At 42.9% G+C, this 27,369-nt stretch overlaps 1 protein-coding gene and 1 pseudogene across 1 annotated transcript in view; one reads left to right on the plus strand and one right to left on the minus strand.

Annotated features, from left to right (window-relative positions):
- LOC139386214 (TNF receptor-associated factor 4-like) overlaps positions 1–27,369 on the plus strand; it is a 42,935-nt gene that overhangs the window by 632 nt on the left and 14,934 nt on the right. The window lies entirely within an intron of this gene.
- On the minus strand, positions 2,397–15,877 carry LOC139386424 (uncharacterized; annotated as a pseudogene).

Consider the following 27,369-nt stretch of genomic DNA (forward strand, 5'->3'; position numbering starts at 1 on the left):
TACACTGAAAAAACTTGTTTTCAAACTTCTCCCTGTATCTCTCTCGCTGTGCGTGTGTGTGCGTGCGTGCGTGCTACATGTGTATTGTCCATGGGTCACACTATAGGAACTAACCATAAATATCAAATTTCAGTTGGAAAGTATATATGTAAACAAACCCTGTAGGCGTGTCCTTCCTTTGTAAGGCCTTTGCACTCACAGGTGAAGCAAAATGATAGGTAAAGGAAGTGGTGGTGACTTAAATCCTTAACAATAAATTAGGACATATGGGACAATATACAAACGTTTTTGAGAAAGACCATTTAAATATTTTTTTTATTGTATTTATTGGTTCCTTTTCATTTTGATAAGAGATGAAAAACATTAATTGAAGGTTATTTGTTGATGTAAAAATCGAAATGTACCGATTTTAAGGTTGTCATATTTGGGGTAGGGTAGGGTCACAATAAATTATTTCCCCCAAAAAATATAGTAGAAATTTGGTCCCCTGCTGAAAACGTTTGAATACCACTGCCTCACCTACCCAGCCTATGGTATTGAAAATGTTTATAACATATTTCACTCATTTATTCTTCTAGATTAGCCAAATTGTTTTATTTTGGTCCAAATATGATTCTATATTTCTGAATGTGATATCCTCCGGGTAGATATGTGTGGTATATTATGATACAGTATGATGATACAACAGCCATTGGGGGTGTTGTTTATACATGCAAATCTTTCATGAAGTCAGTTTCTTTATTTTCCATAACTGAATTCAAATTTGCCCAACTGGCAGAAGTCTGGGAGCCACCAATGAGAACTCAAGCTCTAAAAAGCCATAAAACAGAAGAGAAAACAATGTCTTGTTTGCATCATCATTTGGCACACTGCAATTGTAATATTGTGCATATAGGTTTCAGATAATAATAAACAGTCAGATTCAATTCTGTGATGAGGAAGTAATGTTTCAGTAGTTGTTGGTTTTGCAGACTTTGCTGCCATTCTAGCTGTAGTCGCCTACCATGACACATGTAAACAATTATCTAATGTTAAGACCTCAGGACCAGGGACAGACAGAGAGAGGGGAGAGGCACGTTTGAGGTTGTCTGTTTGTGTGTGTGAGCCTGCATGGAAATATATCTGTGTGTGTGCATGTTTGTTAATGTGTGTGTGTTTTCATCCAGGCAGGCATAGGGGACCCTGGCCTATCCTCCCATCCTGTCTGTCTGTCTTTTTGCCCTGAGGCTATGTGCCTGCCTGGCTGGGTTTTGGGTCAGGGGGAGGGGGCAGGGTGGTAGGGGTGCTGGGGTAGTCAGCAGTGGCACTGCCTTGGATGAGGGGGGATTAGACAGATTCCTTTATTGGATTAAGGGCACAAGTGTGCTGAGAGACTGGCGCCCATTCACTCGGAGGTCATCAAATTCAAATCATTTTAGAATCATTTTATTTGTCACATGGTTCGTAAACAGCCGGTGTAGACTGACAGTGACATGCTTACAGGCCCTTCTCAACAATGCAGAGAGAAAAATAGAGAAATAATCACACAAGGAATAAATATACAATGAGCCATGTCTGAGCCCGAGAGAGGTTATGTCCCAAATAGAACTCTATCACCTATATAGTGTACTACTTTTGACAAGGGCTCTGGCTCTGGTCAGAAGTAGTGCACTTCAGTATATAGGGGATAGGGTGCCATTTGGGACAGAGCCTCTCATGGTCACGTACAGTGTAAAATTACTGCCAAAATTAAGATTTAGTTTTGAGCCACTTGAGTTCCTCATACCCCTTCGCCACTACCACATCCCCACACCCCCCATTGAAAGATGACTGAAATACTAGGCGGTCTTACTTTATGTACAGTACCAGTCAACATTTTGGACACCTACTCATTCAAGGGTTTGTATTTATTTTTTACAATTTTCTACTTTGTAGAATAATATGGAAGACATCAAAACTATGCAATTACACATATGGAATCATGTAGTAACCCAAAAAAGTGTTAAACAAATCAAAATGTATTTGATTTCTTCAGTGTCCACCCTTTGCCTTGATGACAGCTTTGCACACTCTTGGCATTCTCTCAACCAGCTTCACCTGGAATGCTTTTCAACAGTCTTGAAGGAGTCAACTGTTGGACCAAATAAATCATCCTCTCACTGTCAACTGTGTTTATTTTCAACAAACTTAACATGTGTAAATAGTTGTGTGAACATAACAAGATTCAACAACTGAGACATAAAATGAACAAGTTCCACAGACATGTGACTTAACAGAAATTGAATAATGTGTCCCTGAACAAAGGGGGGGGGGGGGTCAAAATCAAAAGTAACAGTCAGTATCTGGTGTTGCCGCCAATTGCATTAAGTACTTCAGTGCATCTCCTCCTCATGGACTGCACCAGATTTGCCATTTCTTGCTGTGAGATGTTACCCCACTCTTCCACCAAGGCACCTGCAAGTTCCTGGAAATTTCTGGGGGAATGACCCTAGCCCTCACCCTGTTGGATCAGGTCCAACAGGTCCCAGACATGCTCAATGTGATTGAGATCCAGGCTCTTTGCTGGCCATGGCAGAACACTGACATTCCTGTCTTGCAGGAAATCACGCACAGAATGAGCAGTATGGCTGCTGGCATTGTCATGCTGGAGGGTCATGTCAGGATGAGCCTGCAGGAGCAGTACCACTTGAGGGAGAAGGATGTCTTGCTTGTAACACACAGCGTTGAGATTGCCTTAATGACAACAAGCTAAGTCTGATGATTCTGTGACACACCTCCCCGGACCATGACGGACCCTCCACTTCAAATTGATCCCGCTCCAGAATACAGGCCTTGGTGTAACGCTCATTCCTTCAACGATAATCGTGAATCCGACCATCACCCCTGGTGAGACAAAACTGTGACTCGTCAGTGAAGAACACTTTGTGCCAGTTCTGTCTGGTCCAGCAACGGTGGGTTTGTGCCCATAGGCGATGTTGTTGCCGGTGATGTCTGGTGAGGACCTGCCTTACAAAAGGCCTACAAGCCCTCAGTCCAGCCTTTCTCAGCCTATTGCGGACAGTCTGAGCACTGATGGAGGGACTGTGCGTTCCTGGTGTAACTCTGGTAGTAGTTGTTGCCATCCTGTACCTGTCCCGCAGGTGTGATGTTCAGATGTACTGATCCTGTGCAGGTGTTGTTACACATGGTCTGCCACTGCGACGACAATCAGCTGTCCATCCTGTTTCCCTGTAGCGCTGTCTTAGGCGTCTCACAGTACGGACATTGCGATTTATTGCCCTGGCCACATCTGCAGTCCTCATGCCTCCTTGCAGCATGCCTAAGGCACGTTCACGCAGGGACCCTGGGCATCTTTCTTTTGGTGTTTTTCAGAGTCAGTAGAAAGGCCTCTTTTAAGTCTCTAATTTTTCATAACTGTGACCTTTAATTGCTTACCGTCTGTAAGCTGTTAGTGTCTTAACGACTGTTCCACAGGTGAATGTTCATTAATTGTTTATGGTTCATTGAACAAGTATGAAAAACAGTGTTTAAACCCTTTACAATGAAGATTTTGAAAGTCTTTGAAAGACACAGTCCTGAAAAAGGGACGTTTCTTATTTTGCTGAGTTTATATAGGTGTGTGCCTTTCCAAATCATGTCCAATCAGTTGCATTTACTACAGGTGGACTCCAATAAAGTTGTAGAAACATATCAAGGATGATTAATGGAAACAGGATGCACCTGAACTCAATTTTGAGTTTCCTAGCCAGGAGTCTGAACACTTACAGTTGAAGTCGGAAGTTTACATACACCTTAGCCAAATACATTTAAACTCAGTTTTTCACAATTCCTGACATTTGATCCCTGTAAAAAAGGCCTGTTTTATGTCAGTTAGGATCACCACTTTATTTTAAGAATGTGAAACGTCAGAATAATATTAGAGATTTATTTCAGCTTTTATTTCTTTCATCACATTCCCAGTGGGTCAGAAGTTTAAATACACTCAATTAGTATTTGGTAGCATTGCCTTTAAATTGTTTAACTTGGGTCAAACGTTTCGAGTAACCTTTCCCAAGCTTCCCACAATAAGTTGGGTGAATGTTAGCCCATTCCTCCTGACAGAGCTGGTGTAACTGAGTCAGGTTTGTAGGCCTCCTTGCTCACACACGCTTTTTCAGTTCTGCCCACACATTTTCTATAGGATTGAGGTCAGGGCTTTGTGATGGCCACTCCAATACCTTGACTTTGTTGTCCTTAAGCCATTTTTCCACAACTTTGGAAGTATTCTTGGGGTCATTGTCCATTTGGAAGACCCATTTGCGATCAAGCTTTAACTTCTTGACTGATGTCTTGAGATGTTGCTTCAATATATCCATATAATTTTCCTCCCTCATGATGCCATCTATTTTGTGAAGTGCACCACTCCCTCCTGCAGCAAAGCACCCCCACAACATGATGCTGCCACCCCCATGCTTCATGGTTGGGACGGTGTTCTTCGGCTTGCAAGCCTCCCCCTTTTTTCTCCAAACATAACGATGGTCATAATGGCCAAACAGTTCTATTTTTGTTTCATCAGACTAGAGGACGTTTCTACAAAAAGTACGATCTTTGTCCCCATGTGAAGTTGCAAACCATAGTTTGTCTTTTTTATGGCGGTTTTAGAGCAGTGGCTTCTTCCTTGCTGAGCAGCCTTTCAGGTTATGTCGATATAGGACTTGTTTTACTGTGGATATAGATACTTTTGTACCGGTTTCCTCCAGCATCTTCACAAGGTCCTCTGCTGTTGTTCTGGGATTGATTTGCACTTTTCGCACCAAAGCACGTTCATATCTAGGAGACAGAACGCGTCTCCTTCCTCAGCGGTATGATGGCTGTGTGATCCTGTTTATACTTGCGTACTATTGTTTGTACAGGTGAACGTGGTACCTTCAGGCGTTTGGGAATTGCTCCCAAAGATGAACCAGACTTGTGGAGGTCTACAATTTCTTTTCTGAGGTCTTGGCTAATTTCTTTTGATTTTCCGATGATGTCTAGGCACTGAGTTTGAAGGTAGGCCTTGAAATACATCCACAGCTACACCTCCAATTGACTCAAATGATGTCAATTAGCCTATCGGAAGCTTCTAAAGCCATGAAATCATTTTCTGGAATTGTCCAAGCTGTTTAAAGGCACAGTCAACTTAGTGTATGTAAAGTTCTGACCCACTGGAATTGTGATACAGTGAACTATAAGTGAAATAATCTGTCTGTAAACAATTGTTGGAAAAATGACTGGTGTCATGCACAAAGTAGATGTCCTAACTGACTTGTCAAAACTATTGTTAACAATACATTTGTGGAGTGGTTGGAAAACAAGTTTTAATGACTCCAACCTAAGTCTATGTTAACTTCTGACTTCAACTGTATGTATATAAGGTTTTTCAGATTCTTTATTTTTAATACATTTGAAAAAAATTCTAAAAACCTGTTTTCGCTTTGTCATTATGGGGTATTGTGTGTAGATTGATGGAAAAGGGCAATTTTAATCAATTTTAAAATAAAGCTGGAATGGAACTAAATGTGGAAAAACTGTAAGTGGTCTGAACACTTTACGAATGCAATGTATAGGGAATAGGGTGGCATTTGGGACGCATGCAATGTCAGTGACTTACAATGTGAGTGACATTATTGACTTGGTAAGCTTGTTAAACTGTAGTGCCAAACATAGCCAAGAGATTGGGGCCTCTGTTTTCATAACGCATTGTTTTCTCAGCCTAGAAAACATCACACTTTTTCTGACTGGTATTTTATCCTCTAAAACATTTTGATGCCTCATGAGGTCTGTCCACTCCTACTTTACTTCTTTCTTCATCTACTAGGATCCTATTGGTCCAGCTGACATGGGGTTTAGGCTATTTGACAGCCACTTCACCTCTCCATCGATCTCACTCTTTAATCTAGTCAATTGATTAACCCAGTAAAAATCCACACGTAGCGGAGTTCACTGAGTGTGTTTCCATTGGCTTAGTTAGCACACTGTGCAAACCGAGGACACAGACCATTGCATAAGAAGGGATTGCACAAGGTACAGGTGAGATCATTGCTTCAGGTTTTACACTTTTTCATATGCTATCGTACAATAACATTTCCCTTTTCTCTGACAGACCCACTACTTTTGACTAACACAATAATAGCTTTATTTGCTGAATCATGTCTTTGTGATGAAAAGGTTTCGCTTGCCTGTCAGTCTGTCAGCATGTGATGCTAATGGGCTGTGTTTCCACCCAGGGAGAGAGAGGGAGGGAGGAATGTTTAAATACAACAGGCCAACAGGCAGAAGCCCTGGAGGCTGCCCGGCCCAGCTCTGATGTAGAGTCATGGGGTAGTAGAGCAAGCACAGACCTGAGGCTTATCACTTCTGCAATCAACTGTGAATCACATGCCTGTACCACCGTGTATGCTGGTCTTGATCTGTGTCCCAAATGGCACCCTATTTCCCTACTTTTGGCCAGGGCCCATAAGGCTCTGGTGAAAAGTAGTGTACTGTATAGGGAATAGGGTGCCGTTTGGGACGCATCCCTGGTTGGCGACGGCAAAACGCTTATCATAGGCCTTGGAAATTAGCTCAATACCTCATGAGCAAAGGAGAATAAACACTCAAACGATACAAAAAAAACTATTATCCCCATGATATAGGGCAAGAGCAGCCTTACGTGCCTAACCCATCCCATGCATGGAGTCATCTATCTTGCGTTAGTGTTTGTGAACCAAGGCAGTGTCACACGCACGCTACTGTGCCGTCTCTGTGGGAATGATACAGTGCTCCGGCCTGGTCTTGACAGGGACAGCTATTGGTTTGTTCTGCCCCATAACTTATTCCAGGATATGTTTCCCAAACACTATGGTCACCTACTGTAACTTCTTCCTGAATGGGCCTCCCCAACACTATGGTCACCTACTGTAACTTCTTCCTGGATATGTTTCCCAATCACTATGGTAGCCTACTGTAACTTCTTCCTGAATGGGCCTCCCCAACACTATGGTAGCCTACTGTAACTTCTTCCTGGATGGGCCTCCCCAACACTATGGTAGCCTACTGTAACTTCTTCCTGGATATGTTTCCCAATCACTATGGTAGCCTATTGTAACTTCTTCCTGAATGGGCCTCCCCAACACTATGGTAGCCTACTGTAACTTCTTCCTGGATGGGCCTCCCCAACACTATGGTAGCCTACTGTAACTTCTGATTTCCTCTGCTGTCCCGTGGAGCTTACAATCTAATTGGTATGTCTCCCAAATGACACCTTTTTCCCTGTTAAAGTGCACTACTTTTAACCAGGGCCTATAGGGATCTCATCAACAGTAGCATACTATGTAGGGAAGAGGGTGCCATTTGGGACGTGGTGAATGCTTTGTGCTGTTTTGCTGATGCAGGCTATAGGCCTACTCATCTCTTTTTCTCTGCTCCCTGACTTTTCTTTATGGCTTTCCAATCTCCCACACATGTAATAACACTGACGTCTCTTTGATGCAGCATCACCAGTAGGGCTGACCCCATTTAGTCGACTGGTCGATTGTTTGGTCAATAAGCTGTTGGTCGACTAAGATTTCTTAAGTCGAGCAGTCACAAAAAAGAATTGTTCATGCCTTACGTGCCTAACAAGACACCTGTCTGATTCGCGCCGGTCTCTGTGGGCTAATCCATTGCAGAGGCCATGGGGATGGCACAGTCCATCATTCTAAGACATGATTTGATACTAAAATTGTATATGGTTATATTATGTAAAAAATAATGGTGCAACACTAATAAATCTAATTATTTTATATAATGCGCTTTCTCCCGCATTGGATACGGTCACTGTCCACGGTTCTGAAACATAATCTTCAGTGCGCTGTAGAATTGGCACCTTTCCCTATGTTGCTATGTGCATAATAGCAAAGTTAACCAGCATATTGCGATTGAAAACAATGCGGGGGAGGCAGATGCAGCAGAGACGAGGACACAGGACATTTCATTTGGTTTATAATCAATAGCCAAACTGTTAAATGTGCCTGGCTTTATCAATTATCCATATATATCTACAGAAATAAGACCGATCTTGCTAATTTGCCTGTTTCAGTTTTGTTTATTAACCTGTTGATTCCGTGAGCACCAAGCCTCATGCAAAGGCAAAATGTCGGATAAAGCAATTTCACAGATTTTGCTGTTTTTAGTCTTTGCTATGCTGTAATAAAGGCTTAAAAAATTCTCGTTAGAACAGCCTGGTATTGCTTATAATTTATTTAGTGCTGTTTACACTGTTTCAAACAGGCAGAAAAATTGCACATAAAATGCATGCAGCTCTCACTCCTATGCCCCCCTTTTTCTTGATCTCCTTATTTGTATTTTTACAATTATTATTAAGATCATCATTATAATAATCAGTAATGTCGTTATCATTAGTGGTCTTTGTATACTAGCCTTGTATAACCACCATCGAGCTCTAGGCCTAAGAGTCCTGTTTACTCTTAATACCATAACTTACTTTCAATATATAGGCTACTGTATCAATCAATAGATCATTCATTCATTCATTCATTCATGCCATTACACAGCATACGAGACATTCATGCTTTGTAATGAAATCAAGCATTTTAGTTTTTAAATTAAATAACAAAGGGCGCTTTGAATAATTAGCCTAAACAATAAATACATCGCAATTCACAAATGCATGCAACTGTTTCTAGTCTGCTGTAATAAAGGCTTTATCTTATTTTTTTGTTAGAACAGACTCTCTGGTACACTTATTGAGTGTTTACATTGTTCCAAATGGACAAAAAAAAGAATAATATTGTAATCAAACTGCTACTCTTTGTCACACATAATACTCAGGCAACGCTTGCTCCTATACCCTCCTTTTTCTTGATATCCAGTAGTCAAATGTCTTCCACAGATCGGACTTCCCCTTTCCCTCCTGAGCAACCAGGAAACATTTGCCCGTTTCTAATTTCTTTTTCACGTCCTCCCCATCCATTTAGCTGTCGACATTATTGTGTTGGGAGTTTGTTATAACCAATTTATTTATGTGATTATCATAGGCTATAAATCAGGCCCTATTGGTCACATGCATGCGACACTTACATGTTCCCCGTAAAGAGAGCAAGGGTTGAGGGAATATGGAATGTTTTTCGTAAACAAATGATGGATTTCCGTAACAGAACTTTTCAGTCAGAAACAAGTAAGAAACTAAATGGCTGAAATGATGTAGCATCTTCAGCACGGACAGCGCAATAAACACTTGCTGTTGTGCCTTTTCGCTGCAGTAGGGAGGAGAGCGAAACAACGTGCGCAAATCACACAGGCACTCGCCGTCATTTCTTTTAACTGTGTGAACATCGGATTCTTTCTTGAGTCATTTGTCTTAATTATTTAATCAAACAGTGTGCTTAAAGTATCAGACAAGCTCTGTGCATACATAGTTGATTTTATTCAAACACATATGGTATGTCAATATATGGAAAAATAAGTCTAAACATTTCGATCAACTTATTGGTCAAAAAAACAGGATGACAATTTTTTTTTAGTCTGGGACAACCATAATCACCAGCATTATCAGTGCCTCCGCTACCTCCTACTTCCTCTCTCCTTCCTCACATCCTGCTTCTTCCTTCCATCCCTTTTGCAGTCTGGGAAAGAGAGTTTGCAGCAAGTAAACAAAAAGCTTATTGCAGTGAGGAAAGAGTTTGGAGGGAAGAAAAAGGATATGATTGATGTGGTCTGAGACAGCGGAGAGAGGGAGAGAATCTGGGTGAGTAACATTGGTCTCCATTAAAGCCAGATGAATTGACTTCTGTCCATTGTGTGTGTGCAGATTGATAGGGGAACGCAGAATAGAGGCACTTTTGGCCAGGGAGTTATCTAGTGTTTCTTAAAGGACTAAATGGGGTTGGGGAGTACTGGTGCCCAGTTCTGTGTGTGAGCCAGGCCTGCTCTGGCAGCTGGGCCTTTGAAAAAGCGTGTGTGTTTGTTTGTGTGTGGGTTCAGCTGGACTAGTAATTAATGGCTCAGTGAATGAGGATCTCCAGTCCCCAGCCCTACACGCATCCTCTAGTCGCTTCACAGAGGCCTTCATAGACCCTCAAAGTTGTCCAAAGGCATTTATGTATGTATGGCACACGAGGATACAGAAGGGGATGTGGAGTGAAAGGGATTTTTGCTTCGTCTATTGCTGAGCACAACGTAGTTCACTGTGCTTCGCTGAAGGGGGTTTAGTTAGCGGAGTGAAATCCCCCAGGCCTCTGCTCTGTTCTACTCTGCTCTACTCTGTTCTCTGGGTGGGTGGTGAAGACCTCTCAAAGCTGAATATTGCTGTTCCAGCTGATGAACTGAGAATGGTGGAGTCTAGAATCTGGCTATAAACACTGAGGCAGTAGTAGCCCATACAAAGGAGTGACTCCTAGACACTGATCTTGGGTCAGTTTTGTATTTTCCTCCCACTAATGGTTCAGGTTAGGATTGATGGAGGGGAAGCTGATTTATTAGATCTGTACCTAGGGGAAACTAGAGAAACTTCCCCAGAGCTAGTACCTGATATACAGTAAAAGAGAGGCAGGGTGGACACACCCTGACATGGAAATATCCCAATGTAGGCTATCCCTATTGAGAGAAACTAAACCAGTACTTCCTCACACGTGCAAGGACTTTGAAGCGATCCATTGTGTGAAAGTCCACTGATCTTTTCAAGTTTAACATGTCAGTTACACATACCGTATGAATTATAGCTCTGCCCTTCAGAATGACTCCATGACCTATATGGTGCTCATTCACCCAAATCAACTGGTACAGTAGTCGTTACTGTACATGGACACACTGATTTGATGGCCACAGATATGGTCAATAAAAAACTACTCGTTCTGTATTCCATTAGGTTTTTCAGAATTAGGCAAACTCAGGTAAGCTGGGGAATGCATTAATCCTTTGTTGTTTGTAATGGATGACCTCACTAAAACAACAAACCAACAAGGTTGTATTTTGTCAACCTGTATGGAACTTACACCACCAGGATGTTTCTATTGCCCTGATAAGAGGTTTCTGTTGTGGGTGTGACTGTAAAACAACGTCTACACTTGCAAAGGTGATGATGTGTGCTTGTGTTTACGTGTGAGTGTGGCTGGGCGTGAGTGTATGTGGTTGAGAGAGTATTGTATACTCACTGAACATTTTGTGTGTCACTCACATGGCGTGATATACAGTGCATGCTGAAACCTGAAGTCACCCATCCATTTATCTTTAGGGCACCATCTTTTCTCATTCAGCTCCTTGGCAGAACATAAGCCTTACTGTTCTCCAAGCATTTTCCCATAAGACCCCCTGTACCATGAGAGGAGTGATATGGATGTGAGCCAGGACATTGCAGGATGATGTCATTGTATGGGGTCTCATGGGAGGAAGCTGAGGGGCTTTAGACGTCCAGCTGTGATGACATCACTGAGAGAACGTTATTGGTCTGTTTCGCACAGCTGCAGAGTTCCTTCACACAGACTCTCTCCACATGGACTGGACGGCCCAGTTGCTATTGTCAAACTCCCTTAGTGGGAACTAGGGGTCATTTGGTTGAATTTTCTGCAATAGTAATTTTCTATGCCTTGGTCACTGGCGTAAGGGCTTCGTGATGCTAATTGTTGGTCTAAGCTAGGAAAATGTGAGTAAGTCTATGTACTTTTTTCAGGACAAAATTTCACACCTCTCAAAGAGGGAAAGCACTTAAAATTCTTGTCTAGCCTCTCCAAATGCGCTGACACATTCCTGCATCAAGGCTCTTATCTTCCCAGTTCTCTTTATCAACATTGTTGGTCTTATACAAAGTGTGCATGAAGCATCCCTAGAGCAGGTTTGGGACTTGCCGAGACTCGTCCATGGCTATAGGAGGTCTTTTTCAGACAGCTCGGAATCTGGCAGCTCTTCAGGCTAACAAAGGTGGTAGGCATTCCAGTTATGCAGCGGAGCACCTTGCCCCTCACACAGAGAGCATGCTGGGGCCAAGCTGCCAGTCCCAGCCCTGTCACTGGAGCCTGAGCAGTTGGCAGCCCTCCCAGCATGGCCAGTGCCTACACGTGCATGTAATGTGAAAGGGATAATGTAAGGTGTTTATTGTGAAACATACTAGCCCTCACGTCAGACTACATCAAGATTAATGGACAATGTACAGCGGAGAGAGTCTGGGTTAAGATTGTGGGAACTGGGAAGTGATGAGGGCTGTTAGGAGGTGGATGGATAGGCAGATTACCCTAATGACCAATTCAAGGTTACACAGCGGACATGGGAGGGTCTGCTTGGCCATGGCACAGCTTGTGCTTAGCTGTTCGAACCCCATTCCACTGCTCGGCTACATCACCGCACTGCTCCCTGTTGAGCTAATTGACTTCCCCCAATCTGTCTGTGTTGTGCAGAAACTTCTGCACTGGCTGTAAAGCCCCTCTGCAAATGAACACATGCACACACATGCTCAGACACCCACATATATTAAGCTAGTATAATGCATTAATTAATGTATACAATTTCTTCCCCAAGAGAGGCTACTGACTACTTTCTATTAAACCCAGTAGTCATGAGAGCTATTGGAAGCGTGTCTGTGAGGGGTAGTTGATGTTGTGAGAGGCTCATTAGCGGCAGGCAGGCAGCTGACTGACTGACTGACTGACTGACTGACTGACTGACCATTGGTTCTGGTTGCTGAGTGGAGGCCCAGGCATGTGAAGAATCTGTGTCTGGGCTCTGAAAGGAGAGCAGCTGGCCAGTGGGACTGGAACGTGGGGAAGGCACCTGTCTTAGTGAAAGGGTCCACTGTAGACCAGAACAGGTGTTGGCATAGCAGTTAAGCTTTTCACTAAAAGCATACACACACATCCTGAATTCTAGTAATTTATTCGGGAGAGGCTCCTTCAATGTTAAGGTCATTGCCATTCAACCCTAAGCCTTTCCGTTCAGCCCGCTCCCCCTGGCCAGTGAAAGGGCCGTTGTGATGATGGCTCCCTTCCTTCCTTCCTGCCCTAACTTAACATCAGCTAGCTGTACTTACTGTGTTGGACAACTAACTAAAACCCCAATGACCATCCACCACCACCACTCTCTGTCTGTGTGGCATCCTCCCTTCTCTCTCACAGCTCATTTCAGATATGTCAACAAGGCACAATGCACAGCCTCCTCCAATCCTCCCTTCTCCTCCCCCTGCACAGATGGGCTATTGATCCTATGAAAGAGCCGAGCGGAGTAAGTGACTAGCTCACGTTCGTGGCCAGATGCATCATTCACTACCGCTCTGTTTAGGATGAGAGAGCATTTGTCTCATTGCAGCCTCTCGTCTCATTCATTTCTTAATTAATTTCCCATTTCAATTTGGCTTTTGTTCAGTGTCGCTCCTTTCAGTCATCATCCGGACCTGTAAATCAATATTGTTGAACAAGAGAAACCTGCTGAATTTTCTCTCTCTCTTGCTACCTTTAGCTCTCTCCCTCTCTACAGTCATAGAAAGCAGGGCCAGACTTATGTACACAAATAGTGTAACACTAAACTGGGCCATTGTGATTTGTTTATGTTTAGTAAAATTCACATGGCTAATCGTTCTCCCTCGTCGCACTCTCTCTGTCTCTGATTCCAAAAGCAAAATGCCTCAATGTTGTCACTCCTGGCAACATGAGCAGTTTAAAGAATGCATACAACAGGAGCACTGCCTTCTAGGTGTTTCGACACAAAGGAGTATTTTTGACGTCACTGCCTCGCCTGGCTAAACAAAGAAAATACATCCTCAAAAAGAGGAATGGACAGCAGCTTGAGCTGCAGCTGAATGCTGGTTTCAAACATGTATGGCTCAAGGAGAAGGGGACGGAGGGAAAGAGATGACTAGATTTCTCTGGCAGGTTATTTTATGTCTCTGTCTGAATGTTTGTGGGCTTCAGATTCAGGCTGATAAGGGAAACCGGAGCCACAGCATGTCCGGAGATGAGCTTTCTGGCCTTATCGCGTGTGTGTGCACACGTGTACGTCACCGGCTAGACCACAGACAGCAGCCCCCTGTCTGCTTACTGAGCTCTCTCTCACACAAAGAGCCTCACCTTCCCTCACTGTTACCATGGCCACAGCCAGCACAGGGCCCTCTCAAACTGTCACCAGCAGTGAGGTGCACATCTCAGACACACTGACTTGAAATGAATTGGCTTACTGACAAAACAAGAAAAATAGCTTTTTCCTAAATGTCAGATAAATGGAAATGCAGGTAGAGCAGAAATATAAATGATTATTATGTAAGGCTGTTTTTGCTCTGAAGTGTCACCATAGAAAAGTGCCAGGGTAAGGCGTCCTTTTGATCACCTTTTGAAAGCAAGCAGCATTTAGTGAGGGAGTTTGAAGAAGGCGAGGTAGAAATGTTGGCCAGTTTTGTGGCTGTGAGCAAGGAGGAAGCCTGTGATGAGTGACTCATGACAGACAAGGGAAGAGAAGACGCGTGGTTCTGTTCTGTGCCATCCGCCGCAATGATGACTGTGTCCATCCCAAATGGCACCTTATGCCCTTCATAGGCCACTACTTTTGACAGGGACCTATGGGCTCTGGTCATAAGTAGTGCGCTATGTAGGGAATCAGGTGCCATTTGGGACTCAGACTATTACTCATGCAGAGGCAGGTCACACTGCCAGGCAGGCAGGCACAGGGTGAATCCACAATCATTAACTTCTCCACCTTGCACTCCTCCTCAGATGACCACGCCCTCACACAAGTTCCTCACAGCTTTACTTCTATGGAGGAGTTGAACAGAACTGATAACATGGTGAATACTTATCTACAAGTTATACCTTGAAAGCACGTTAGGACATAAGGTTCATCAATTGGTGTTTATAGTTTTGTTTATTTGTTTCTCATGGGGAATCTTTGTTGTTTTCCTGATTGAAACATCTCTCCTTCTCTTACCCAACCTGCTAATGAATGGGTTCAACAACACTAAAGGCGTGGCAGAATTTTTCCACAGATGTTCCGTTGGGATTGAGCTAAATTAAGCCTCCCACACACCACACGGCACAGATGAAAGTAGTGTACACACAAATCCTGGTATCTCACTCACCCACATAGGCTTACTGTACATTCAGAAAGTGAGATCAAGGGACAGAGAACAAACCCTCTGACCTCACTGTTGGTAAATCCATAAATAATAGACCAATCTTTATGGCTAAAGCACTAAGCACAGTAGATCACCTATATTCTATGTAAACCCTATCATGGTGAAGAAAGGAGAGCAACTTGGAACTTGAACTTGGTGCTGTTCCTTTTTGCATCAGCAGCTCCTAAAAGGTGACAAGAAGGACATTCCTTTCCTCCATTGTTCCCTCCAGACACAAATACAGCCTGCAATGAACCACGCTGGTCTTAACAAGCAACAAAAGGCTTTATGGTTGTTGTGGGCATTGAGTATGAAACAAGAGCACAGTGGTGAATCACAGGTCAGGTAGGTTAGACACAAAAAAAGTATTGCTTTCATCAGTCCTCAATTTGATCTTGTTTGTCTAACTTACTCCTCATCTATTGATGTGCCATAGAAGCAAGGTATGAATAGCTTGATGTTAATTAATTCACTGCAAGCCTTGTCACCAAAGGGGCAGCAGGTAGCCTAGAGGTTAGAGAATTGGGCCAGTAACCGAAAGGTTGCTAGATTGAATCTCAGAGCCGACAAGGTACAAATCTGTCGTTCTGCCCCATAACAAGGCAGTTAACCCACGTAGGCTGTCATTGTAAATAAGAATTTGTTCTGAACTGACTTGCCTAGTTAAATAAAGGTTAAACCTTTTTTAAAGCATTTTATTGCATTCTGCTGATATATATCACACAGTGAATGTTTTGAAGGCACTGAGTAGTGATGAAAGGTTATTATACAAAAATAAGTCTCACCAGTGCCATCTTTAGCCAACGCTAGCATTTTGCTACATGTTACATGTCTCTGTGCAGGCTTGAGAGCAGATGCAGACTAATCAAAAGATCTGTAGTCCATAAGATATTATTAGTAGCAGGGAGGGATTATGTGTTCAACCCACCTGCTGTCCCTGGGGCAGTGTGCTGGGGAGAAGCAGTATGGAGTTGGTGAGGTAATCCGCCTTTAGCCACCAGCTCCATGGATTAGCACAGTGCTAATGTTGGCCTGCCACCATGTGATCCTGTATACAGGCCATTGTTGTTCTCCATAATTTGTGTCTGTTTTTTGTCATCGCCTAAACATTTCAATGGACCAGTGTGACAAAAGAAGTTGACACATTGTTAGAGGGTCAGGACACTTCAGATCATGTTGTCTGCTTTCCTCGGTGTAGTCTCTCTTTCTGTAGGACCTATTTACATTTACATTTTAGTCATTTAGCAGACTCTCTTATCCAGAGTGACTCACAGTCAGTGTGTTCATCTTAAGATAGCTAGGGGGAGACAAACACATATCACAGTCGGTGTAAGTAAAGTTTTCCTCAAAGTAGCTATCAGCAAAGTCTGTGCTAGTAGGAAAAGAGAAGTGCAATTTTTATTTTTCATTTGTTTATGACTCATCCTTGCTCTGTGCGAGGAGTAGGAACAACAGTCACTGTTATGAGTGCATTATTTCAGTGATGGATGAAGCACTGGTTTCTACTACACCGTGGAGTAGATGGCTTGGCTGTCCAGGCAATCAAAGGGGCTCTGCCTGACTCACCTTATGCCTCAGTGAGCACAGAATAATGGTCACTAAGGAGTGTGCTCTACCAACAGAATGACTAAATGATAGTATAATGTGCTCTGTCATGTCAGGGAGCAGGTAAATCAAGATGAACTGGGCTGGAAGGTCAATGAACTGTCACTTGTCACAAGTGGCACTGACTGTAGTGTAGCGCCTTGGACTAAGAACATTTTCAAGGATGCCTAATTTAGAAACTAAACCGCTAAGTGGCTTGTGATAGATATATTACCTGTAGTTGGCCAGCCGCCAGTAATACTTTATGGAGAGAACCTTTTGTCTCGGCTCGGGAGTAACCGATCTCAGTGTGGTTTTAAAACTCTTTACAAGCGCTCAGGGGGAAGATTACTCTGGGGATACATGCTGATGGAGGAAACTAACTAGCCATGGGCTTATTCATCACTCTCAGTACTCTGTGTCCCTGGTGTATTATCTCTGGGCCTGGTTTATAGCTATGGACTCGAGGCTTTGTATTTCGCCAAACATTCATTTTTAGAGGTTGATAGATGCTCTACTCACAGTACTCTTGATGTGTTGTTTGGTGGTGGGATGCCTTCTGGGGGAAACCTCTACGGTATACTGTATGTGTCTGCTTATTACATCATACTTCAGTTTTGGTCATAAGTATCAAGGCAACTTTTGTGGTAAGTAGTGAAAAATTAAATTGTAATCTTGGGCAGTCTTAAAGCTTTTTGCCTTCGTTAGAATGTGCAGTGGATTGACTTACTCTCTCAGGGATGCTGCAGTCTTTATCCCTAAAGTAGGCTGTCCCATGAGGTCTCAAATATACTTCATTTCCCAACGAGGAACCATCTCACCTCTGCATTAAGGAGCTGATACCTCCAGCTAATCACAGGCAGTGCTTTAAGAAGCAGTCCTTTATCCTCCAGGGATGGAATAGTAGTCTTCTGTTTCTCTCATCCCTCAGGATTAAGACCAAACCTGCACTCTTCTCATCTGCCGGATATCCTGACGGTGAATACCTGAGATTAGTGAAGCATTTGTAAGAGGAGTCTGAATACCTCCTGTGAGTTTGAGAGGGGGGCAGGGTGTTACCTTTACCTCTCAGATTTACTGTGTTGCTGTATGCTTTACTTTCTGGCTCCAGTAGCTGACTCGGGTTGGGCCCTGGTCAAAAGTAGTGCACTACATAAGGAATAGATTGCCAATTGGAACAAATCCTCAGTGTTTGAGGAGTGATGGCAGGACAGTCTCTCAGTCCTATGCTATGTGTGTGTGATAAGACGAAGTGCCTCTTTTAATAAGCCAGTCAGCACCCGGGCTAGTCATAAACCAGTCTCTGAGCCCCTCTGCCCAGCGTTGGTTAGCATTCTTCAGGATTACTGTGGCGGCACCACAACTTTTCAAAGGCAGCAGGCCTCGCGCATTGCAGATCACCCCCACAGTAGACATCTGCCCCCTGAAGCAAAGCTACAATAAGATCTGTCATCAAAACGGCTCAAATTTGCATGTGTGAGGAAATTCATTTACTGTGTGTGTACACTAATTTGAGTCCAATATGTGTAAACTGAAGATTCCACTCTTTCTTCTAGTGCCCCAGTTTACCAGAGTTGCGATGGTAGTAAAGAGAGCAGGAACAAACAGTACTGACAAGAGTGTGGTGTTTCACACATCTAATACCTTGACAGGAGCTCTTAACACTTCTTCAGAGGATAGTGGCTCCTTCTCACATGTGTGCCATGTCAAACCCAGGACCTTCATTGGCCCCTGGTGGTAGCCAAGCCCTGTGAGAAGCTCAGCCCACCCCACTCCACTATCTCTACACCCTGGGTGCATCTCAAATGTTACCCTATTCCCTATATAGGGCCCATAGGGCTCTGGTAAAATGTAGCGTACTATATTGGGAATAGGGTGCCATTTGGGATGCAACTCAAACTAAAGATCAAAGACAAGCTTCTAATTTGTATGCTCTCATCAAGCCCCCATTCTTAGATGGGTTCTCATGGATTCAACTGAACTGCTCAGAGCAGTGATACTGCTGGTCCTGCATGGTGGTGTGTGTACAGTGTGTGTCTCTAAGGGGTTTATTGGCTGTGTATACTTTGTCTAAGCTGTGAGTGTGTTGAGTATGAGGGCGGCTGCAGTCATGCGTGGTATGCAGCCAGAGCCCAGCTAGCTCTCAGTAGGATTGATGGAACCGTTCTCCATCTCAACCCCCACCCTGGACCCAGATCAGCAGGAGTTAATGAAATTGAATTGATTTCCTTGTACCTCTTTCATGCAGGCAGAATATAATCCTGGGAAGAATTTGGTTGGGAAAATGATCTGGGAACGCATTCAGGGCTCTAAAGTTTGACCAATTTGGCCGAAATATCCGACCAAATATTTTCCTGTGCGACCAGGAGTTTTATTTTGGGACAACTGTGAGACTATGAAAAACATTTATCAGATAGTAATTGTTGTAATGACAAGGCTTCGCTGCACCATTGTTTGAGTGCACTAGAGAAACAAACGAGTGCAGATTCGTTAGCGTCATGGTTGCACCCTTACTACAGAGAAAACAGCATGCTTCTAACCCAACCATGTCAAAAGATCTGACCCATATTACCGGCACAATGTTTATCTTCCTATAGTGCAGGGTTTCCCAAACTCGTTCCTGGGGACCCCCTGGGTGCATGTTTTTACATAGCTGATTCAGATGAGTTGGTTATGAATGAGGTGTGTAGTGCTAGGGCAAAAAACTAAACAAAGATAAACCAAGATAGACCATAGCTTGTTGTTTCCAATGGGAACAAATTAGTCATAGTGGTCAGAACAAGCAAGGAGGTGGGAAGAGCCAAGCACACGTTAGCAATATCCTATTGGCGCGTTCTGGTATACATCTGCATATTTCCGTTAGGAAATGCCTACTCTGTTGTGTGCGTGTGCAATAACTAAATTCGCCATTGCACTCCTTAACAGTGTGATTTAAAACAAACTTTTGCAAAGGGTAAAGTCTACAAAACTTAGTCCACTCTGTTCACAACATACTTTTCGTTTTGGGAACCAAAATCTGTATAGAGATCAAATGTTTAATCAATGACAAAATTTGCAGAATGTCTGCCAAAATCCACCTCGTTCCATCTTCTCCCACTGCACGCTAGTAGGCTTCCTCTCACTACCATATTTGGTAGTGAGAGGACATGCCAACCAGATTCTTCACGTTTATACATCCAGTGAAATATCTGTCTCCTTGTTCTATCTGTGACTAAAATGTGCACCCAGGGAGATGGCCCCAGGACCGAGTTTGGGAAACCCTGCTATAGCGGATCTCTGGGACAAAACTTTACATTCATAAATCATGTCGTGGGTCATCCTACAACTACTTGCATTAACCATTTGTTTACACTTTGTTTAGTCATTTTACCTCATTGGCTGGCTAACTATCTCATAACTTTACCACTATATCCAAACATTTGGGGCCTCAGAAAGAATGGAAAAGGGATTGCTTCTTCAGGAAATCAATAGAGAGAAATAGTAATGGTGTCTTTTTTTTGGCACTAACTCCGCCATGGTTCGTTGGACAAAGCCTGGAGTTTTTGTATGGTTTTTGGATAGACGCTGAATATGAGGTCTGTGGTAAACACAGGCTTGGGAGATCTTATACGTTTTGTTCTATGAGATAATCTTCATCAGCTAATGTCACTTATTTTGAAGAATTGATGTAATAAAAAAAAACATATAAAACACAAAGGCTTCATAATTCATAAAGGTCATGTTACCTGACTGATATTATCTCATAGAACACATAGTATCTCCTAAGTCTGTGTTGACCTCCGACCTTATTTTGGCATTTATTCCAAAACCCTATTCTTTCCCTATCCATTTTTTCCGTAGGGATGACTGAACGATCCAGAGGTCATTTTTTTTGTTGTTGCCCGATTTGGCAAAAAATCTGTCTCCCGCCAGCATGTGCTGTTTTTTTTCTTCATTGTTTTGCCCACCAAGCAAGTGTTTTGCTACATGAGGTTTATTTGATCTAATAGAAGTTTCGTAATGCTTAAGTTGTTACGAGTGTACTGATATAAGTAGGACACGTGGCATCCCGGTATCTTTGAGAGAAAAAACACTTTATATCGGAGTTGCCTCAAGATAGTAGTGCTGAGCGATTTAATTTTGGTTATTTTTTGTTGACCGACGTCGGTTCAATTATTAGAATTTCATTTTGTTCTTTTTTTTTTTCTGTGAGCTCATCTCTAGAGATATGTCAGATCCAGCCTGAACTGTGCAATGTAGTAGGGAGTTGTAGTTTCCAACAGGCCAATATTCTACATAGTTTAGCTCATAGAACGTGGTAATTAACTACAATGACCATAATCCATTGCGCATCTACTTATCAGGTCTCTTTCTTTTACGCCTACTACAGAAGACACAGAACAATGCAAGTTCATGAGGGGATATAGTGAGCAGCTATTAGTTTGTGTGGTATCTCTACCAGAAAATACATGATCTAAGTGATTTGATAGTTGGTATTCAGCAGTAATTAAAGTATGCCTTATTTACTTTACCATTCCAGTGTTTTACTTGCTATATTGTATTTACTTTGCCACCATGGCCTTTTTTTTGCCTTTACCTCCCTTATCTCACCTCATTTGCTCACATCGTATATAGACTTATTTATACTCTGTTTGTTTTACTCCATGTGTAACTCTGTCGTTGTTTGTGTCGAACTGCTTTGCTTTATCTTGGCCAGGTCGCAATTGTAAATGAGAACTTGTTCTCAACTTGCCTACCTGGTGAAATAAATAATAAATAAAACTTTGAAGAACTATTAAAATAGGGATTTTGTCTGACAGCATAGGCAGCAGCTCTATAGAGATGATGATTTGGAATTAAATAATAAAGTCATCAAATAAAACAAATGTAATATACACAACTGAAATATTTTATTAAAGTTATGTTAAGTGATAAGCAGTAATGGGCAGTGAACTACCATCATGGGACTTTTATTCATTGTTTTATTCTGTGTTACCATGATTATTTTTTAAATAATCGAACCGACCTCAATAAGCACTATCCGCTCAGCATTAGATGGCTATGCATATTCATGGCATGAGGCTAGTAGCATAGCATCTCTCCATTGAATACAGGTGGTTCACGTCAAAAACCCTCATCGAATATTAAAAAAATTATTACAATAATGAGATGTATCCACCAATCAAAAGAAAGGATAGGCAGGAGCTAGACAGACCGCCATGCCGCTTTATGGACAACGACTCCCATTGTTAGGGCGGAGAGACATGTATCTTGTCAGTATATCCATCATCTTTGATCATGGCAATAAATTAATGACAGTTCTCTTGCATGTCATCATCAAAAACCTGACGTTTTTAAAGAGACGGTGTACAATTTTCAATGTAATGCATCTCAATAGGAAAATAGTGCTTTTACACAATGTAGAAATATAATATTCCACAAATGACTTTGTAATTTCAATGACAGGTATTTGTATCAACATTTTAGCTTTTATAATAAACTGTGTTTGCAGTGTTACATATTAGTTTCTAGGGCACAACATGTGCTTCAAAAGTAGCTAGAATTCATATAGGCCCAATATATCCTGTATCTCAATCAATGTAACAAAATATATATGTTTTTCTGTTGCTCCTACATTTCATGTGGCGCTCCTTTATTTAGAGCCATGAATACATTACATTTGCTAATGTATTTATCTAATTCAAGTACCATCCATGTACATGTAGGCAAAACAGTAAAGTTAAATCCACCCTTGTATGCAGTCCTTCCCATTGGAAGAGGATTCATTACAAACCCAATGAAGCACATAACCCTGCCAGCTGAGCTATAGATCCCCAGTCAAGGTTAGCCAGTTCAAGCGAGAACAAGGAAACCATAAAACAAATCAGTTGACAGTATTTTCAAACGATTGACTATTACAAAAATACAAAGTCGACAAGAAAGGGTTTCATATCGCATCCTTCCCTCTCACCCTCCCTCCTTCCGTTCCCCCTCTCATCTGTGCCCTGGCAGGTGGCTGCATCCTTCCCTCCCTCCTTCCGTTCCCCCTCTCCTCTGTGCTCTGGCAGGTGGCTGCATCCTTCCCTCTCACCCTCCCTCCTTCCGTTCCCCCTCTCCTCTGTGCCCTGGCAGGTGGCTGCATCCTTCCCTCTCACCCTCCCTCCTTCCGTTCCCCCTCTCATCTGTGCCCTGGCAGGTGGCTGCATCCTTCCATCCCTCCTTCCGTTCCCCCTCTCATCTGTGCCCTGGCAGGTGGCTGCATCCTTCCATCCCTCCTTCCGTTCCCCCTCTCATCTGTGCCCTGGCAGGTGGCTGGATGCTTCCCTCTCACCCTCCCTCCCTCTGGATGCTTTTGGGAGTCAGTGTTTTCTGTTACGCCGGAACACAGTGGACTTGCATCAGAGCTGTGCCACTATGAGTCACAGTGTATCCTAACGGTGTAGAGCAGACGCTCCTGGATTCAAACCGATCAACCACCTCAAATCCCCCCTGAACAGTGTGCAGATCCTATTCCATTATGTATTCTCGGGGAACTGCCTGTGGCTCAGAACAGACGTCTGATATCATAAAAGTCAAAGAACTAGCCGTCTGTTCCTTTTCTTACAAGGATGTCAGCGAACATAGCTTTGCCCATTTTTTTTGTCAGTTTTGACGTGCTAGCTTGTTCCCCTAAGCTCTACTCGGGGAAAAGAGCTGCTGCCATGCATGCAATTCACAGCAGGATCCAAAAGCTTAATTTTGACACTATTGCAATTCTAAAACCCTTGGAAAATATACTTTAACACAGTATTACCCTTGAACAACTGCCTGCGTTAGTGCTGTTAAACAAAGATGGCATTTGAAAAACAAATTGATATTTCGCTAACCTTTGAACGTGCCAGGACTGTGTGAATTAGCTGACAGATGTGTTTGAGTGTTTGGAGAACTGCAAAGAAAAATGAATGTCGTTACGTAAGTGGCGTGAAATCGTGCCGTCCCCTGCATCTAAACAACTTCCATCTTTGTGCATCTTTCTACAGAGCTGTCCCATGATCAATACCTGCGTCTGTAATGGCACCCTTTCCCATATATAGTGGTATACTTTTGACCAGGGCCTGTATGGCTCTATATAGGGAAAAGGGTGCCAGTTGGGAATAGGGTGTCATTTGGGACACATACAGTATGTTGAAGAGAGAGCAGGAGGAGCAAGAGAGCCATGGAAACGCTACCAGACAACTACCCACACATTTGTCGTTGTAGTATGAGGCCTAGTCGGCTTTCCTCCACTTGCATCATTTGTGCTATTGTTGCTAAGAACAACAGTAGAAAGACTCATGAAAAGTCTTAAGAGTGTTTTTAGAGTAGATACAGAAAACGTACATTGTAGATCCAAACTGGATCTTGAGGAACTAGGCCTAATACCTATAAGGCTGAATCAACTCTTGTTGATGTCTGTGACCTTCAGATATACAGACATGGTCAGTTCACATTAAGCTGTCACTGACTGGACATGGACATTGCAAACACCAATGATGTGAGTCAAATATGATTTTACAAATTACATTTGCTGTACAAGCATGTCCTCTATGCATCAGTCAATCAAACCCTGATTAAAAAAGTCCAAACATAACAAGATGTATGTACTCAACTAAATTAAACTAAAATAAACTTCACAGCATGTTGATTCAAACATGCTTCCTTGCTGCACGTGAAGTACTGTAGCCAACTGTGTTTAGATTTATCCCAAAAACCCTAAGGATATGATTGGCTTATCAAATGTCATGGGATTCTGCACAACATAATCCTGTTGAACTCTTTAACTCATCTCTGATTCATTTTCAGAAGTGTGAAATTTCCCACAAGTCGTCATGCTACAGTAGACTAAACTCCAGAATTCTCTGAACCAGTCAGGTAGTGAGGAGTTAACCGGTGATGTCATTCATGCATAGAGAAAGTGGAGCTAGTTCCTTCTCCTCCCAGGGACAAAGAAGAAGGCTGATGTAAGCCTCCCTGTGTCCCAAGTGGCACCCTATTCCCATATGGGTCCAGGTCAAAAGTATTATTCCCTATGTAGGGAATAGGCAGCCATTTGGGATGCAAACCCTGCCTTTGTCCAGGCTGTAAACTGAGTCAGCATTTAGCTGGAGTAGGGAACATTACCCTCCCATCGTATCGGGTTCCATAGACAGAAACACCTGTTTCACCCCGTGTCCTCCACCTCATTCCTCATCCAGGAGATCCCTCTGATTGCGTCAAAACAAATTGCACACTTTGCCCTATATTGTGCACTTATTTTGACCAGGGTTTATAGGCCTCTAGCCAAAAATAGGACACTATAAGGAATAGCAAGCCAAAAATCGTGCACTATAGGGAATAGGGTGCCATTTGGGAAGCACATTCTGACTGTTCTTTGGCTAGGGGGCATTCTTTCACCCGGTCACTGCCTAATGGCTCTCCCTCCATCTCTCCCTCCACTGTCCTACAAACCTCTTCACTCATGTGGATATGGCCTGTACTTCGGATCATTTCTCTAATCTCATTTGCCTCTTCTATAAATAAAAATATATTTAGTCAAATGTGTTAGAGGCTCTTTATCTTTGCATTAGAGTCCTTTAATTATCTCTAAATGCTACTACTGGGAATCGTATAAACAACAGAACATGTAGTTAACGACCAGTCATTTCATTTAACTGGCAAGTGTTAGAATGTTCTCCCCTTCAGCATTGCATAGGATAGGTTTATTGTGTATATATTATATTGTCCAATACAGAATGGCCTTTAGGGTTGTGTTTCTGTAGCGTGAGGCAGCTCGATGTACAAGTACACCTCCTGGACAGGAGGCGAGTCTGTCAACAGGCAGACTTGTAAAGGGCAGTTATAATGACAGTCTCATTACTGTTGGAAACTACAGGCTGATAATTTGATGTGAGTTGTAACACACACATACACATTCATATACACACACATTCATATACACATACAAAAAACTGTTGGATTTGGGAGATTAAGGGAACTCCTGCTGAGATGAAACAAGATTCCTGTTTTCTCCCAACATTCTGGCAGCAGAAGCATGGAATTGGGATCAGCTGGGAGACTGAAAGCCAGGAAGCCTGAATAAAGGGAACTGGTGGCATTTAAGATCTTGTTTGTGTAGCATAGTTAATCCACTTCTTTACTTGAAAAGAAAATGATTTGGCATGAAGATGAACATAAAACCTCAGAGTAAGCTTCCAGAGAAGACCAGCAAGCCAGCCTGATACAGTTACTAGCCAGACGACCCAGTCCATTTTCTTGATGAGATCTCTGAGTTTGAAAAGACCTCCTCTGAGTCCCAAATGACCTATGGGTCCTGGTCAAACGTAGTGCACTATTTAGTTAATAATGTACCATTTGTGTTGCATTCAACCTCTCACAGTAATAGTAAAACTCTCTTTTGGGTGTTAATGTGTCGTAGACGTCCTGCTTTCCAGAACTCTCAAACTCCTCTGAGAGACGTTTGTTTAGCTCTCCACAGCCATTCCCTCTATTATTGTAAACAGGGTCAGGGGTCTCCCTGGTAGTCAAGAGATCAGGCTTCAGGGTCATTCTTAGGCCTCAGTCGGTGAGGTAGTAGCCATCAGGAGCCATCTCCTCTTTCTCTGTGTGTGATGGCTGTACTGTACTGTCCCTGACAGGCCGTTTGCAGTCTTCTGCAGGCAAACTAAACCTGGGGGCTTTGTCTTGTTTTTCTCAGTGGCCGTCTGCCTATCAGGAGGCATATGGAGGGTGACCTTCAGTCCTCATCACTATCACTGGGCTCAATGGATGGCTGTTTAATCTGCTCTGAGGGCAAGAGAGGGGGTGCAATTAGGGTCTGGGGAGTGGGGGATGGTCCAGGGAAATACTAGGGTGATGCTGGGGGGGGGGGGGGGGGGGGGGGGGGGGTACTTTCACTCATGGAAGGGAATTGGGAAATGCCCCTAATTAGAGCTGGGGAGAAGGCTGTTGTCTAACCAGATAAGTGGGGTGATTTTGAACATGTAATTAGCTGTGGGGCATACTCATCTGGCCTTCTGCTGTTTTGGTCCAGGGGCCTGCTGGATCTGATGTTGGCCTCCCTGTGCTGCAGCACAACAGCTGTGGAGCCTAGGCTACTCTCACAATATGAGAGACAGGGAAAGGATGGGAACCCATTGACATTTTAATGTGCTGATTATATTAAACACGCTATTTGTATTTATTATGGATCCCCATTCTACATGGGTTCCAGCCAAATGAAGGCAGTTATACAATTCTAAAAGCATTAGAACACTAAGTGTGTGCCCTCAGGCTCCTACTCCACTACCACATATCTACAACACAAAATCCATGTGTACAAGTGTGTATTATATCGCGTGTGTTTGTATGCATGTGTCTGTGCCTATGTTTGTGCTGCTTCACAGTCCCCGCTGCTCCATAAGGTGCATTTGTATTAGAGGTCGACTGATTAATCAGAATGGCCGATTAATTAGGGCCGATTTCAAGTTTTCATAACAATCGGAAATCTGTATTTTTGGACACCGATTTGGCTGATTTAAAAATATATATATGTTACACCTTTATTTAACTAGGCAAGTCAGTTAAGAACACATTCTTATTTTCAATGACGGCCTAGGAACGGTGGGTTAACTGTCTTGTTCAGAGGCAGAACAACAGATGTTTACCTTGTCAGCTCGGGGATTCGTTTTTGCAACCTTCCGGTTACTAGTCCAACGCTCTAACCACCTGCCTTACATTGCACTCAA

Source organism: Oncorhynchus clarkii, chromosome 27, assembly GCF_045791955.1.
Source record: "Oncorhynchus clarkii lewisi isolate Uvic-CL-2024 chromosome 27, UVic_Ocla_1.0, whole genome shotgun sequence".
NCBI classification, from domain to species: Eukaryota; Metazoa; Chordata; class Actinopteri; order Salmoniformes; family Salmonidae; genus Oncorhynchus; species Oncorhynchus clarkii.